Source organism: Hesperophylax consimilis, chromosome 4 (assembly GCF_061612785.1).
Source record: "Hesperophylax consimilis isolate HC1 chromosome 4, BYU_Hcon_1.0, whole genome shotgun sequence".
NCBI classification, from domain to species: Eukaryota; Metazoa; Arthropoda; class Insecta; order Trichoptera; family Limnephilidae; genus Hesperophylax; species Hesperophylax consimilis.
This window is the reverse complement of record NC_142839.1, coordinates 14,184,113-14,198,378: the sequence shown is the minus strand read 5'-3', so window position 1 is coordinate 14,198,378 and position 14,266 is coordinate 14,184,113. Positions and strand designations below refer to the sequence as shown.

The following is a 14,266-nucleotide window of genomic DNA, read 5'->3' as shown; positions in this document are numbered from 1 at the left end:
TGTATCATGTATCACTTTTGTGTTTTTCGAACATATTGCAAAAATAAGGTCATTGAGGGTTTATTTATTTTCTTTATTCAATATTAGCTGAAGTCCTCAGCTATGCCCGGGCTTTACGCAGAATTCAAATCAGATGGAGTCTTATTTTGAACGTCAAGTGTGCAAAATTTCATCATGAAGTATCAGAATTCTGCTTTCAGGGTCTTGTCTCATGTAGACAGCGAACTTTCTCTTGTTTTGAATGTCAACTGAGAAAACTTTCTTTAATCTCGGAGTAAAACTGCTGATTTGTATTAAAGTAGAATCCACGCCGCCCGCCATAGAAGTTCTTCTTTATATAAAAAATTTTTAATCTGCTGTCTTTTTTTTTTTCAAAAAAAAAATAGTCATCCATCCATTGAATATTGTCTGACCGTATCCCTTTTCAAGGAAATTAATGATTTTCGAATGTGTTCTTTTTCGTTCATAATTTATTTTAACAAAATAATTACAGTAATTCAAAAAATGCTTGGCATTAATTTCCTTAGGATAATTTTGAAGAAACCTCACGATTGTGGCACCTTGAGACCTTAGCCTACTCTTTGCGTGGCACGTCGTTGTTAGTGATACAATTTTAAATGGTAAAAAACGGAAAACTCATCTCAAACGTTACGCGAAAACTAAAATCGATGGAACAAAATTTAAATTGATCTATCTAAAATTTTGCCACTCACAAACAGACTTCATTACGCTTATTAAAATACATTCTTTAGAATGTTATACAATTATTATTGACGAATTAATTTTTACTATAATATTTCATCATTCTATCTTTTGTTGTCCAGTCTTTTGTCAAAGGAGACAGTCAAATTGTAGCACGTAAAACAGACATTGCTTTTCAGAAATTTTCCAGTCCACTGAAACGATTCCCTTTTCGAGGAAAATGTTGTCCGCGCCTGGCCCCTTGAATGAGCTCTCGGGTGGGAGCGCTTGTCCTACAGCGGTACACCGTACAGCCCGGGTGGATCGATCCCGGTTCCCCCCCGGCCGGGCTACAGGCACGGGCTAGCGCATTTCCCGCCAAAAACATCTGCCAGTTTTCCGGCACCTAACCAAAATACATCACCAATATACTGACGATGTTTTTAAGAAGGGTTTTCGTGTTTTTCTTTGTCGCTCGGTGCCGTCGTTTTCCCAGCCGGGATGGAGGCTTGCGTGCCGCTGCTCGGAGTTTAGTCAGTTTAGTATTCCTCGCATCAGATCAGTCAGTGTTTGGCCGCCGTTGGAGCTCTTTGTCTAGCTCAGCGTTCGATTAGCGGTGCGCAGAGCAGCGTGCGCGTAGCGACGTATCGAGAATAACAAAAGTTGTGTTTTCAAAATATTGAAACTTGTTTACCGCTCAAAAGCAAGTTCATTGTTTGAAATAAATAAAATTGCTCCGGAAACCATCGTGCTTAGCATTGACTGCCTTTAGAGACTCTTTATATAAAAGTAAGTACAATCTCATTATTTTATTTGAATAATCATAGTTTAATTGGTGTTGTGTCGACGTTTTATTGATTTGATAAACAATGTATAAGAAAATATACGTGTCTTAATGTAGGCCTTGCCCAAATCGGACGTTTTGATTGTTGTTTACATATAATATAATGTTATGGTATTTACATTGTTGACTTTTGATTTTTATCTCGTGTTACCATGGTCAATTTTCCCATCTTACATTTTAGGAACGCAGTGTTCGTATCTGAATCTACTTGCTCGAATTCTAACGAAGATTCTATATATTCATTCATTCGATATGCTCCTCTGACTGTGGCCTATGATTGTATACCGCCCGCACGAAATGTAGACTACAAATAATTTATTCAATGAAAGTGTAGTTGCATAATTTCTTTCAGCGCTGAGAGCGAATCATCTGATTTGGGTTTGAATACAAAAGAGTCTAGCCTCGGAGAAATCTGTTTTCCATAAAAATTGACCTATTTTTCGTTCTTTCAACCATTTACTCACCTATCACCTTTTCAAAATGACGCTCGTGAAAACGAATGAAAAGAGTGCTTCATCGCATATTTAATAAATTTATCCCATCGTAAATCAATCTAAACGTGACATGATTAGCCCAGCATCTTTCAGTCCACTCGTAAAGCCTTGCAGTTTCCCTTTATTTCCGTTCTTGTGAAATTTGTTTCGAGTCAGGACGTGAACGACTTATCAATGAGAACAGATCTTTGTGTGTCAATAATAGGTACAATACAATATTATCGCGTTAGTGTTATAGCTGAGTTTCATCGAGATTTGATTGCGTCCATTTAGCTTCGTTTGCACAACTTTCAATTACTAGGTCATTTGCCTTTCCCTCTGTATTTGCAGGCACTGCACACATGATTTTACTTTGCATTCTGCGTCCACATCGTGAGTACAATCATGGCGTCTAGTCTGGCTATAAATACTTTGATTGTATTTGTACATAAAGCTTATCGGATTCAACTTGATTTCCTTGTTCTGACCAGATTTCCGTGAATGGGGAATTTGTCCGATCTCGTTTATAGCAGGAGAAACCCTAGTATTTATTATAAATTTACTATATAAGTGTTTAAATATTGACTTGTTTTAATGCTCACCGGATTCTGTGCATTCGTTTATCCGGTTCGATGATAAGTCATCAAAATGACAATTCAACACACCTATAAAAAGTGTTATAAAGTTATGAAAAGTGATGAAACAAAAACTAGGTTAAATAGGTTAGGTACATATCTGCCCTTCTCCAATCTAAAGGCGTGTAACCCTCGTAACTATTTAAACTTATTTGTTTCATAACTTTTAATGACTTTATAACACTTTTTATAGGTGTATTAAATTATCATTTTGATGAGTTATCTGGTCACCAGTTTATTCTGTATTAATGTTTGGAAATTACAAAAAAACACAAAACGTATGGGTAATCCAAGGCGAAGCACTACAAAGTAATGTTAAATGATGTGTTTTTGGTTTGAAAATTTGATCGCTTCGAAATATGTTAGATGCTTTTATTAAATACTCTGAGTAAAATACATCTTGGCCTTGGAAATAATCGAGCATTTGTTCCATAAGTCTTTTTATAAGCCCAGAAAAAAATAAACTATCAGGCTTATAAAATCTGCTTTAAAGTTCTACTATTCGTTCTCTACTTCTACTTACAAACCCCTTTTCGGTTATGATTTTATTGTATAATGTGGAAAATTAAGTTCTTTAGAAAATGATCGCAAAACATTTAAATATTTGTATCTGAACTTCCCAAAATAAAATAAAACACACTTTTTTGCGATGTTTTTTTCATGCATAAAAATCAAAACAGGCGGCTGGTGGTAAGCGGGAATTTAAACCTTATATATTACCTTATTTATACCCTATCTGCACAAGGAGTGCTATTGTCAGCGGCCCAATTCCAAATATTACACGACGTGGTGCATCGTCTTAAAAGAACGAAGATTAATGTTAAATTTCACTACCTCAGAAAATATTTTTTTACACTTCTTTTTTTGTTTTATTTTACTTTCGTTTGACGACCTTAGTGGCAGAGCGGCAAGCTCATTGGCTCTGGACCCAGAAGTCACTGGTTCAAAACTCGGTGTGGGCAAATAACTCTGTATTTATTGTTATTGTGTCTAATTCGTAGAACCCCATTAATTTTTTAATTATAAAGTAGTAACCTTACATATTAAAATTGATTTACTTTAAATAAAAAAGAACAATAAATATTTGGCTTTATTCTTATGCGGAATTTAGTCAATTCATTCTGAATGTCGTGAATTTATTATTTTCATTAAAATCTCATCCTCTTCCAATTAAGTTAGCACAATGCACGTCACTGCTTTGTGTTGTATATCCCTTACTTATAAGGCGTATGTAAAATAGTTACTGCCTTGATTGGAGTTAAACTTACCTGTGATTAGAATTAGAATTCATTGAAAGACGCTGAAAAACAAAATGCCTGCAAAAAAAGAAAATGCTTAAGCAAATCACAATAAATATTTATTTCTTGTGAAATTTATTACAATTATTATATGAAACAAATAATATTGCGACTTCTTCCACTGTTTAAGATTAAGCGGATGTTTCAAAGTTCCATAGCTCATGGTGGAATTAAAGTTGCGAGCTGTGAAAGATTACGTTGACCTAGAAATTTTAATCTGAATACCTTGTGCAAAGTTACATGACAAAACTTTTACTGTTTCAGTTATAACTCGATTAGTGCGGAGAATAGAAATAGAATATAAATGGAATATTATAGAATACACTGAATATAATAGAAATAGCTAAATCCATCGGAAAAAAAACAATTTTTCATTTATTTATAGCATACATAAATCATATTTTTTTCTCATAAAAGTCAACCTCTAGGTTAACAATTAACATTTCAGTGAAGCAAACATAGAGTTATCAAAAACATAAAGTAATACTACATACAAACAAAAAATATTTCAAAAATAAGTAAAAAATAGATGTCTTAGATGAATTACCAGATGTGTAATTAGACATAGTATATTGTAACAATATTTGAACCATAACTAATTATTAATCATTATTTCAAAGAAGAAGAAATAAAGTAGATAATAAAGACAACTAGGGTGACATTCAGTTTTTAGCTAATGGGAATAAAATTTTATTGAAACGACAAGGATGAAAAAATATTAAGACAATCGTCTGTCAATAGAAACATCTTAACTAACTTTTTTAAATTTAATTAAACGGGTTGTTTCGGAGAATTCGAACAATTATCTATTCAAATTTCAAAGTTAATTTTCAAGTTCTGTGAAAGATGTTTTCAAGTTATATTTTGTGTTTTATGTTTTTGTGTTTTATGTATTTTATGTTTTTGTTATATTTTGATTCTGACATGTAACTAGCCTATATGATATAATAACAGAACTTGAATAGAACTTTCACAGAACCTGAAAATGAACGTTGAAATTTGATGAATTGTTTTTTTTATTTTTTTTTTTTATTTTTTTTTATTTTTTTTTTTTATTGTTATTAAGTTTAATTTGTAGAACTCCATTTTATTTTTTTTTATTTTTTTATATATATACAATAATATTATTATCAAACTGACATTTTGATAATGCCTTTAGAGGGCGAAACAGCTGTCACGCGTAATAATAATTACACAGCAGAACTTGTTTAAATATAAACTGTTTTTATAAACCCAATAATAATTGATGAATTGTTCAAATTCTCCGAAACATCCCGTCCCTAATATGATTTGGAAGAATATTAAATTGTTTCATTGACCGAAAGAAGTTTTAGTATGTACGGCAACAATATATAAAGTAACTATATTACTTAACAAAACTATAGTTTATCTACAGACTATGACATATCTCTGCAGGTAATATATTTATACTACGCTGAATTTTCGTAAACCAATAGAAATTAAATTATTTTAAATCCAGTTCTCTCTTATGCAGCATGCAGCAATACAATATTTTTAATAAATACCTATATTGCTTATAATAGCTTGCTACAAAATCTTGATTGGTATTGTTTTTTTAGTCAAGGACAAACAAGGCGTAATATATTTGTAATTTAGTTAGGTATATCCCACAAATTCAAGATCCGGTTGAATATTTATTAACCAGATTGAACTATGTTACAATATTATCATAAGTTAAACCCACATAAAATCTTGTTTGTCTAAAATCAAAACTATATTTTTTATTATTGACTAGCGCAGACGTAATTGTAGGATTTGTAAAGCAGAATGCATTTATATTACAAAAGTATTTGCCTCGGGTTCTTTCAAAAGAAGAAATTTACGTTTGGAATGTTAGTAAACTACAAAAATTACGACATAAAGTAAAAAGGTTATGTCCACTGGACCTAGTCCAGTGAAACCACGCACATTATCTCAGTAACGTATATTCACTCTATTAATTCATCTAAATATTTGATACGCATTTAGAACAACACATTATTAATTCGTAAAATAATTTAGGTACCTACTTTATCGCTTGTCTAATATGATAAGTTGTTTTGAGATTTTGAAACTTAAAAGTTCGTTGACTTTGAATATTGTTACGCATTACGCAGTAATATTTTATATTACCTACTTACCCATGCACCAACACCGAAATTAGTAAGTTTAATATATATTTATTTATTTATTTTTTCATGTTCTCCATAAAACGGTTATACACCAATATATCATGGAGAAGATTACAAATTAAAAAGTTTACAGAGGCAGTTTTACTATTTTGTGACATGTGTTAAAAGATAGTAAGATTAGTATGTTATACTAGTTGTTTAGCTGTTAAAAAAAAATAAATGTACCTTCTTAACTTGCCAAAATGCAAACTGGGAAATTGTGGGTTTCTATTCTACGGAAAAGCTTTTTGTCACAGATCTACTTTATGGATGAAAGAATACGTCAGGTGAGATACCGACTTTATTAGAAATCAAATTTCTCAGTCGGTCAGTTCTCAGTTTGGCAAGGCAAGTTAAATTCTAGCTAATAATTTGATAAATTTCTTAACAAATAGATCGATTCAAATTTAGAAAATGTAACGCGCGTACTCATAAGGAAACGTATTGTTTAATTATGTAATTATAATTGTTTGACGTCAACGATTAGCCTTGTTTGGATTTCCGTATTTCCTGGATAAACATTTTGTAATAAAGTACCTATTTAGTTCACTCAATTGGTCAAGGCCCTTAGATCATAAATTATCTTAGTTCCAAGTGATTAGTAGTTAGGTACCTACTAACAGAAATCAGAGTGTATTTCGAAACTGATCACTTCAAAAATTCGTGTCCAAATGGGTAATCGAGTTGAAAACCGTATATTAGAACTGGCCCGTAAATTGTATGAGTTATGTAAATTTCAATAGACTAAATTTAATTATTTTACTCTATTTAAATTAAATTTTCAATGTCCCCTAGCTGCAGCCATGTACCATCCCAAATATTTTTTTACAGAAACTAAATCAAATATTTTCCAACAACCATAATTTAAACTCATGATAAAAGAGACATGGGCCTTTTTGGCCCGGAGCTCTCTATGCCATCATCCCAAAAATTCAAAAAGTCGGGCAGTGCGATCAGCCGAGTCGGTCAGTGAAAGAAAGAAAATTAAAAAAATGTCGAGTGTTTGACGTTTGTTGTAAAACTCTCTTTTTTCTCTTTTCCCTCCATCGAGAAATCATAACAACACAATGAACTGTCTCTTCTGCATGTGCTCACTTACATCTCTCCAATAAGTTGCTCAGACGAGTAACAAAGCGAGTGACTCGGCCGAGGACTTGGCAGGTGTAATTCGGCCTTAACTCTCAATGTAATTTCTATTGATGTCTTAAAGTACTCGGCGTTTAATCGCGAGGCAGGTACTAATTATTATAGTCCGGATTAACTAGTCAACCTTCAGTCGAGACTCGTAGAATGTCCTACCGTTGTTGGTATTATACCGGAAGGCTGACCAAAAGTAACAAGTGCTGACTTATCTGCCTACCGCCACAGTCAATTTCCTAATAAATTTGATCCGTTTTATTCACGTTCAAATATAACAAGTAAATATAAGTTACTTGAAGGTGTATAAAAACCGAGAAATACCTTATAGATTTGGCTGATAAAAGAAACGGTTGCATGAAGAAACAGATCATTGAAGAAAAATAATACTTACACCAGCGCCTAACCTAACATAAACTACTAAGTTATCATACTGTGTGATGTAGTGTTTGTTCTTTAAATAATTTCCTTGTAATATTTGATAATATGAAGCAGAGGTGCCGCTTGTGTTTCCCACTACACTAATACAAATTATCTTAAAGTATGTAACGCTTTGGTTAAACCAAAACAAACTTAAATTGAATGTTATGAAAACAACATATCTGATTGTTAATAGCCAAGGTGGAGACGATCAGGCAATACTGAAAATAACATAAATAAACAAAGTGTCCTAAGAATACATAACTAAGAAAATTGCTACAAAGCTTGGATTCTTGAAAAGTATCAGAAATAACTCGAATCGACTTGTATGCAATTTTATTTTAACTCCGCTTTTAAATTATTCTTCTAGTTACTTTATTCAAGTAGCAAAAGTCCGGGACGCCCGAGGAAGACATGGCACGATCGAGTGAATCAGATACTTGAGTCGAGCCATCTCAAGAGTCAAAATAATAGAAGAGTATGTGTGCCAACACCGAGTTGTTTGGCGGTCGTAACTTTCTGCCTACCCCTGCGGGGAAAAGGCGTGATGGTTAGTTAGTTAGTTAGTTTTATTCTCATGTAAGCCCATAATAATAAACTACGCACTTGAAGTGAAATAACACAAAACTACGCTGCAAATATATCATGCTATTGTTATTATTACAGGACATACAGAATAAAAGGATGATTTTGAAACACAATATTTTTATTAGAGTTAAAATTGTGTTTGAATATGATGAACAATAAGTTTAGAACTACAAAATTTACAAACTCAAAATTAACATGCTTCCTAATTATCTACAAACTAATATTATGTACCGTGAAAATGTTCACAATTATCGTACAAGGAGTTGTCAAGATTTTAGTCTTCCAAAAACAAAAAAGCGTGTTTTGTAAAGAACAAAATTTTTTATAATAACGTACCAAAAGCCTTAAAGCCCCGTAGCAAGCGTTCAAAAATGGTTTGAAATGGAGATATAGAAAAACGAATTGTTAATGGTGAAAATATTGAATATAATATTGTATATAAAATATAATGGTAAAACACGACTAGTTTGAAATACAACAAAAATCTCTCGTCAAATGCTTTAGTTGCATTTAAAGATACACTGTGCATTTTTTCATGCCTATAACATATTAAATAACGGAACAAAACGTGTTTTTATTAATTTTCGGATCTTATTTTGCCATTTTTTCTATCGAGGGAATTTCATATAATTAACGTTTCGACATATCAAATGTTTAGATATTATCTTCAAAAATAACTTTTTTTGACACTAAAAAACTTAAAGAGATAACGAGAAACTTGTTATAAATCGGTAGAAATTGGGTATGTGGGGGCTTAGAGGAAGTCACAACTCTTGGCACTTTTCGTAGGATATGTGAAAAATACGTGAAAAAAAATTCTGAAATGTATACATTTATATATTTTACTTACTTTATACCATGTATTTTTAGTAGGTATATTACGTATTTTCCTTCTAAATGTATGAAAAAATATTGCATATATCTAAATGAAGATTCATCAAACCAACTAAAAACTCATGAAAAGTGCACTCTGTTAATGTTAATGCAATTGTTTTTTTTTTTAAATTTAATTGTACAATATTATGTGTAATACAATATTAAAAACTAACGACCGAAACCAATATTTAAAAAAAATACAGCTCACATACCTATTGGAAAAAAGATTCTTATTTTTATAGAACCACTTGAGTTATGCTCCTTGGGTGCCTTAAAAACAGTTTTTTTCAGACGATATACGGAAGTAACGCATTTTTGTCTGACGAAATAATTCATTTGCGATGCTGAGTATAATTTTATACAGCCATACTGGTTATCAGTACATCGGTAGAACCGACAGATAAATCTAAAGGCTGATATTACATTAATGCTTTCTCCTATAGGAATAGAGCAGAAGTGAAATGCTGTTTATAGTAGTATTTCTATCCTTGTCCGTGTTTGAAAATCACACTGACTGTATTTGGTTAAACCTGGAATTTTGGTGTTACATTATTCTTGGAAAGTATATTTGGATAGCAGAGAAATCGTACTGACTGTACTTGTTTAAACCTGGAATTTTACTGTTAAATCATTATTGCTAAGTATAATTGGACAGCAGAGAAATCATACTGACTGTATTTGGTTAAACCTGGAATTTTACTGTTACATTATTCTTGGTAAGTATATTTGGATAGCAGAGAAATCATACTGACCGTATTTGGTTAAACCTGGAATTTTACAGTTACATCATTATTGGTAAGTATATTTGGATAGTAGAGAAATCTATATTTATGAATATTTTAATTCTGCACACAAAATGTCTACATGTGTGACATTGCTTTAACATAAAAATACTTTTTTCGGTTTTAAAAACATAGTTCTTATACATAAATAATAATTTGTAGTTTTATTGAGACGATTATAATTATTAAGTGATATCATTTTGTTTGTTATCTTCAATAACACCCCACAGTATTTATGTCTGCGGTTAATGCATATCAATTAATACCAGTGGCCTGCATTGTTCTTCAATGACTGATTTAAAATATCTACATTATATCCACCATAATAAAAAATTGCAAAGCAATGCTTTAAAAGAATATTTTTAACTACATTTAAAAATGAAAATATGTAACTGTGTTGTCGTTTCTTGTTGTATCTTATCCATGTTTTTCTTTTTTTCTTTCTGTACTTGTTTTCTATTGTTGTTTGTTCTACTTAACGTGTCATTATTTTAATTTTTAATTTTTATGCTGTATTGAATGTGAAACTTATATTTGATATCAAAATACCGTTGTAAAATTGTACCTACTACCTCCTACATATGAATTGTAAGTTCCTCCTGCCCTAAAATGAGTTCTGTAACTCATCGGGATTGCTCTAGCAAGAAATAAACACAATAAAAAAAATAATAAAAATATATCTAAGTATTTTGTGAAGATTTATAAAGTAATTTAACACTTTAATACATACAAGCCACCGTTTAGTTTTCTTCAAGGCTTTTATCTAAAAAATATAAACCAATCTTTAAAAAATAAATAAATAAAAAAAACACAAAAATGTACGTCACTTATCAACTAAGCTTCATAGGTAATATATTTTTATTTTTATTATTAAGGAAATGTATTCCCTTAAATTTTGAATTTTGCCGCGTTGCTCGCTGTCTATAAAACAGTAAGAATGTCAACCACTAAAATATTAGTCATTCAGAATATATCGAGAACACTCGTTCTTTTCAGAATAAATATCATGTTTATAATATCGATATTTATTAGAGATGTTCCAACTAGTCGGCGACTAGTCGGTAAAGCCGACTATCCGGCCACTATTGTAGTCGGCGATTAGTCGGCGACTAATCGGCAAAGAGCGCCGACTATCCGGCTTCTTACGTTGTATGTATTTCTCAATAATATGAATGCGGGGGAACTACATGAAATAAAAACCTTGATTATATATATATTTTTTTTTTATAATCAGTCTTATACATTAAAAAATGTAAAGCAATCTTTCCTTTGGTAATCAGTTTTTAAAATTACTTGCTTGTAAAGAAAACATAATTATGACATTTATTGAACAAAATTAGTATCTATCCTAATTAACATAAAAAACAACATAATATCTTCTTATCTTCAATGAACATTTATAAGTATTTCTTATTATTAAAATAAAAAGTAGATTTTTTAAATGAACAAACTCAGTTTTATGTATTAAATCAAGATTGTATGTACAAGATACACAGTAATATATGTGTATATTATATATATATCCAAAAATTCTAAACATGAACTGTTTGATAAAAACAAAAAAAAATGAAAAAAACATATTTCTTATAACCATACCTACATAATCTAATCAAATCAAAGTCACAATTGTGACAACCAAAAATATCATAATCTTCTTATATTTTTTATAACTTACTTATATTTTTTAATTAAGGGTAAATTATGATGTAAGAAGACTAAAGCTTCTGCCCTTTCTGGTAGCAATCGATTTCTTTTTGTTTCATATATGTTTCCGGCCTCTGAGAACAGCTTCTCACTGTAAACAGAACTTGCGGGACAGCAGAGGTACACTTTGGCCATGCGCGACATTTCAGGGTACCTAGAACTATCCCCGAAACCGTAATCGGCTTAGCCGACTAGTCGGCCGACTAGTCGGTCTTATTACAACCGACTAATCGGCTAGTCGGCTAGTCGGCGAAAGTCATAATCGGCACATCTCTAATATTTATATTTCAAACACAAAGTTAAATGCTTGTAACTCTACAACACGGAGGCTGTAATATCCTTATTGCTAACAGTATGTAGCGTCGATGGTTCCATGTTAACTCAAAACACTGACTATTCAACACACCTTTAAAAAGTGATATAAAGTCATTAAACGATAAAAAAAATTTAAACCTAACCTAACCTAACCTACTTAACCCAGTTAATAAAGTTTTTGTTTCATCACTTTTCATGACTTTATATAACTTTTTAAAGATGTGATGAATATCATTTTGATGATTTATCCGGTCACCAGGCATAAAGTTAAATTCCAACATAAATAAAATCAATTCATAACTAAATGCACTAATTGATAGTAACATTAATTATTGGATACAATGAATATAAATATAATGAACCACCTGTAATTTGCGTGAAAAGCCAAAATACACCGGGAAAAGGATATACGATAGGAGTCACCTGTGGTAATATAAATTTGTAAAGTAGAATCAATTTGTTAGATCAAATTATCAGTTAAGACATTAAAAAATTATCTTTATTTATTGAAAATTAGATCTTACTTTTTTTAATGTGTGTTCACTCACCGCTTTTCAACCCAACTGCACGCCATTGGTGTTATATTATACCGGAAAACGTTAATACAGTTCATTTTTAATACATTTTATGATAATAATATGTACCTACGCAAACCTTGCGTTTATACGGTGTTACGATCACCTCATGTACGTTATGCTTTTTATTAGCCTTTATGTATTATTGCTCTCAGGGCCGGAAGAATATCTAGGTAGGTACCTACCTATATATTGTGTTAAAAGACCTCTAAACTGATCATGAAAAAGATCAACGTTTACCTTTTATGTTATGTGAAACCGCACAAGAGTCTCAACTGCTCCCAACTGTCTGGAGCCAGTGAGATTATGGCACCCTCAATAGGAGTATGTTGTGATGCTGAAGAGGAAGGTGGGGGAGTACCTGGCTATTCAGATCTGGTCACCAAACACGGCCAAAGCCATTTAAATAAACGTTTCATTTTTGAATGGTGGTGGTCTTACACCAGAGCGATACTGAGAGTATCTTCCACTCTGGAACGTGCCGCAAATATAAATTGTTTTAAATGAGTGATTTGTGAAATAACACAAAATTTACTTGCGCACGCCGGGATTCGAACCCATGACCTCCCATACCCCTACTACTAAAACTACTTTAATTGTCTCTATTCAAGACATGTTAGAAATAACCCAACCTTTACAATTGATTGCTGAAGTGGACGCGCGGCAAAGAATAAATGTACAAATATGGAGTACCTACTTGATACTCGGTACGTGTGATTTATAAATTTCCCCTGCTCACGGAGACTAGAGGCAGAACAGCCTCGAACAGCCCGTCACGTATCTACCCCATAAAATAATAAATTATAATGCAGCACACTCGTAAGTTGATCGAACGTAAATAAACCACTCCGCAATTATAGCGTTTCGCCCTCGGGCTTGGCCGAGAAAAGAGTAAAGCTGGTCACACACAAGAGATATAACCTCATAATATATATATGGGATTGACCTGTACAAATGCTAAATGGCCCCCCAAATAATATCAATATGGTACATATTGAGGACACAGGAGTCGGAAAATAATATATTAAATTCGTTCTCCTCCGACGTTGGGGCCCTAACGTCGGAGGAGACTAGGTGCCAAAATGATGGAAAAAATATTTCACATTTTTATGCAAGCGAATAGTGTTGCCGGTGCAATGATGGGAGACTTGGCTAGCAGTGATTTGAACTCGTGATGCCTGGGTGGGATCCGAAGCATTTGTCCACTCGGCTACTAACCAGTTAAGCTGATATGTTTTAATGGTTTAGGTTTTAAACAACACAAAATATTTTCGTTGAAGAAAATACTAAATGTCGTTGGAATACTGATACGAAAAATATAAATCGTAAGAATTTATTGGTTTGTGCTTAGACAAAGAAAAAAAATCAAGACGCTTTTTCAGTGTGTTTGTAATTGTAGTAATTCATATTCCACTCCCTCCACCCACCACACAACCCACCCAACCCCAACGGTCCCTTGATTTCTTCTTTCTGATTGTCTTTTGAGTCTTAGATCCGCCTCTGACCAGCATATTGCGGGAAAGTATGACGAGTGATATGGTGATAATATATTCTGAGGTTATATCTCTCGTGTGTGACTAGCTTAATTTGTAAAAGCAAATGATGATAAAATTTCTGCGTCATATTAAATAAGGTAAACACTTTTATCTTTGTACAAGTTAATGATGATTCGACCGTACGCGTGGGACGTCAGAGCAAAGCTATTTATATATTACGAAGGTATCTAATGCTTCTTTCTTCCATGTTTGTAACAGGTTTTATTTTCAC

At 32.3% G+C, this 14,266-nt stretch overlaps 2 protein-coding genes across 3 annotated transcripts in view; one reads left to right on the top strand and one right to left on the bottom strand.

The window, feature by feature from the left end:
- Positions 1-14,266, bottom strand: part of LOC149424230 (mitochondrial import inner membrane translocase subunit Tim21) — a 586,526-nt gene that overhangs the window by 15,736 nt on the left and 556,524 nt on the right. The window lies entirely within an intron of this gene.
- LOC149424248 (ubiquitin-conjugating enzyme E2Q-like protein 1) overlaps positions 1,260-14,266 on the top strand; it is a 122,163-nt gene continuing 109,156 nt past the window's right edge. For both annotated transcript variants that reach the window (XM_089651400.1, XM_089651399.1), the window contains exon 1: positions 1,260-1,470. The gene's annotated coding sequence lies outside the window, so the exon portion shown is untranslated. The remainder of the gene's footprint in view (positions 1,471-14,266) is intronic.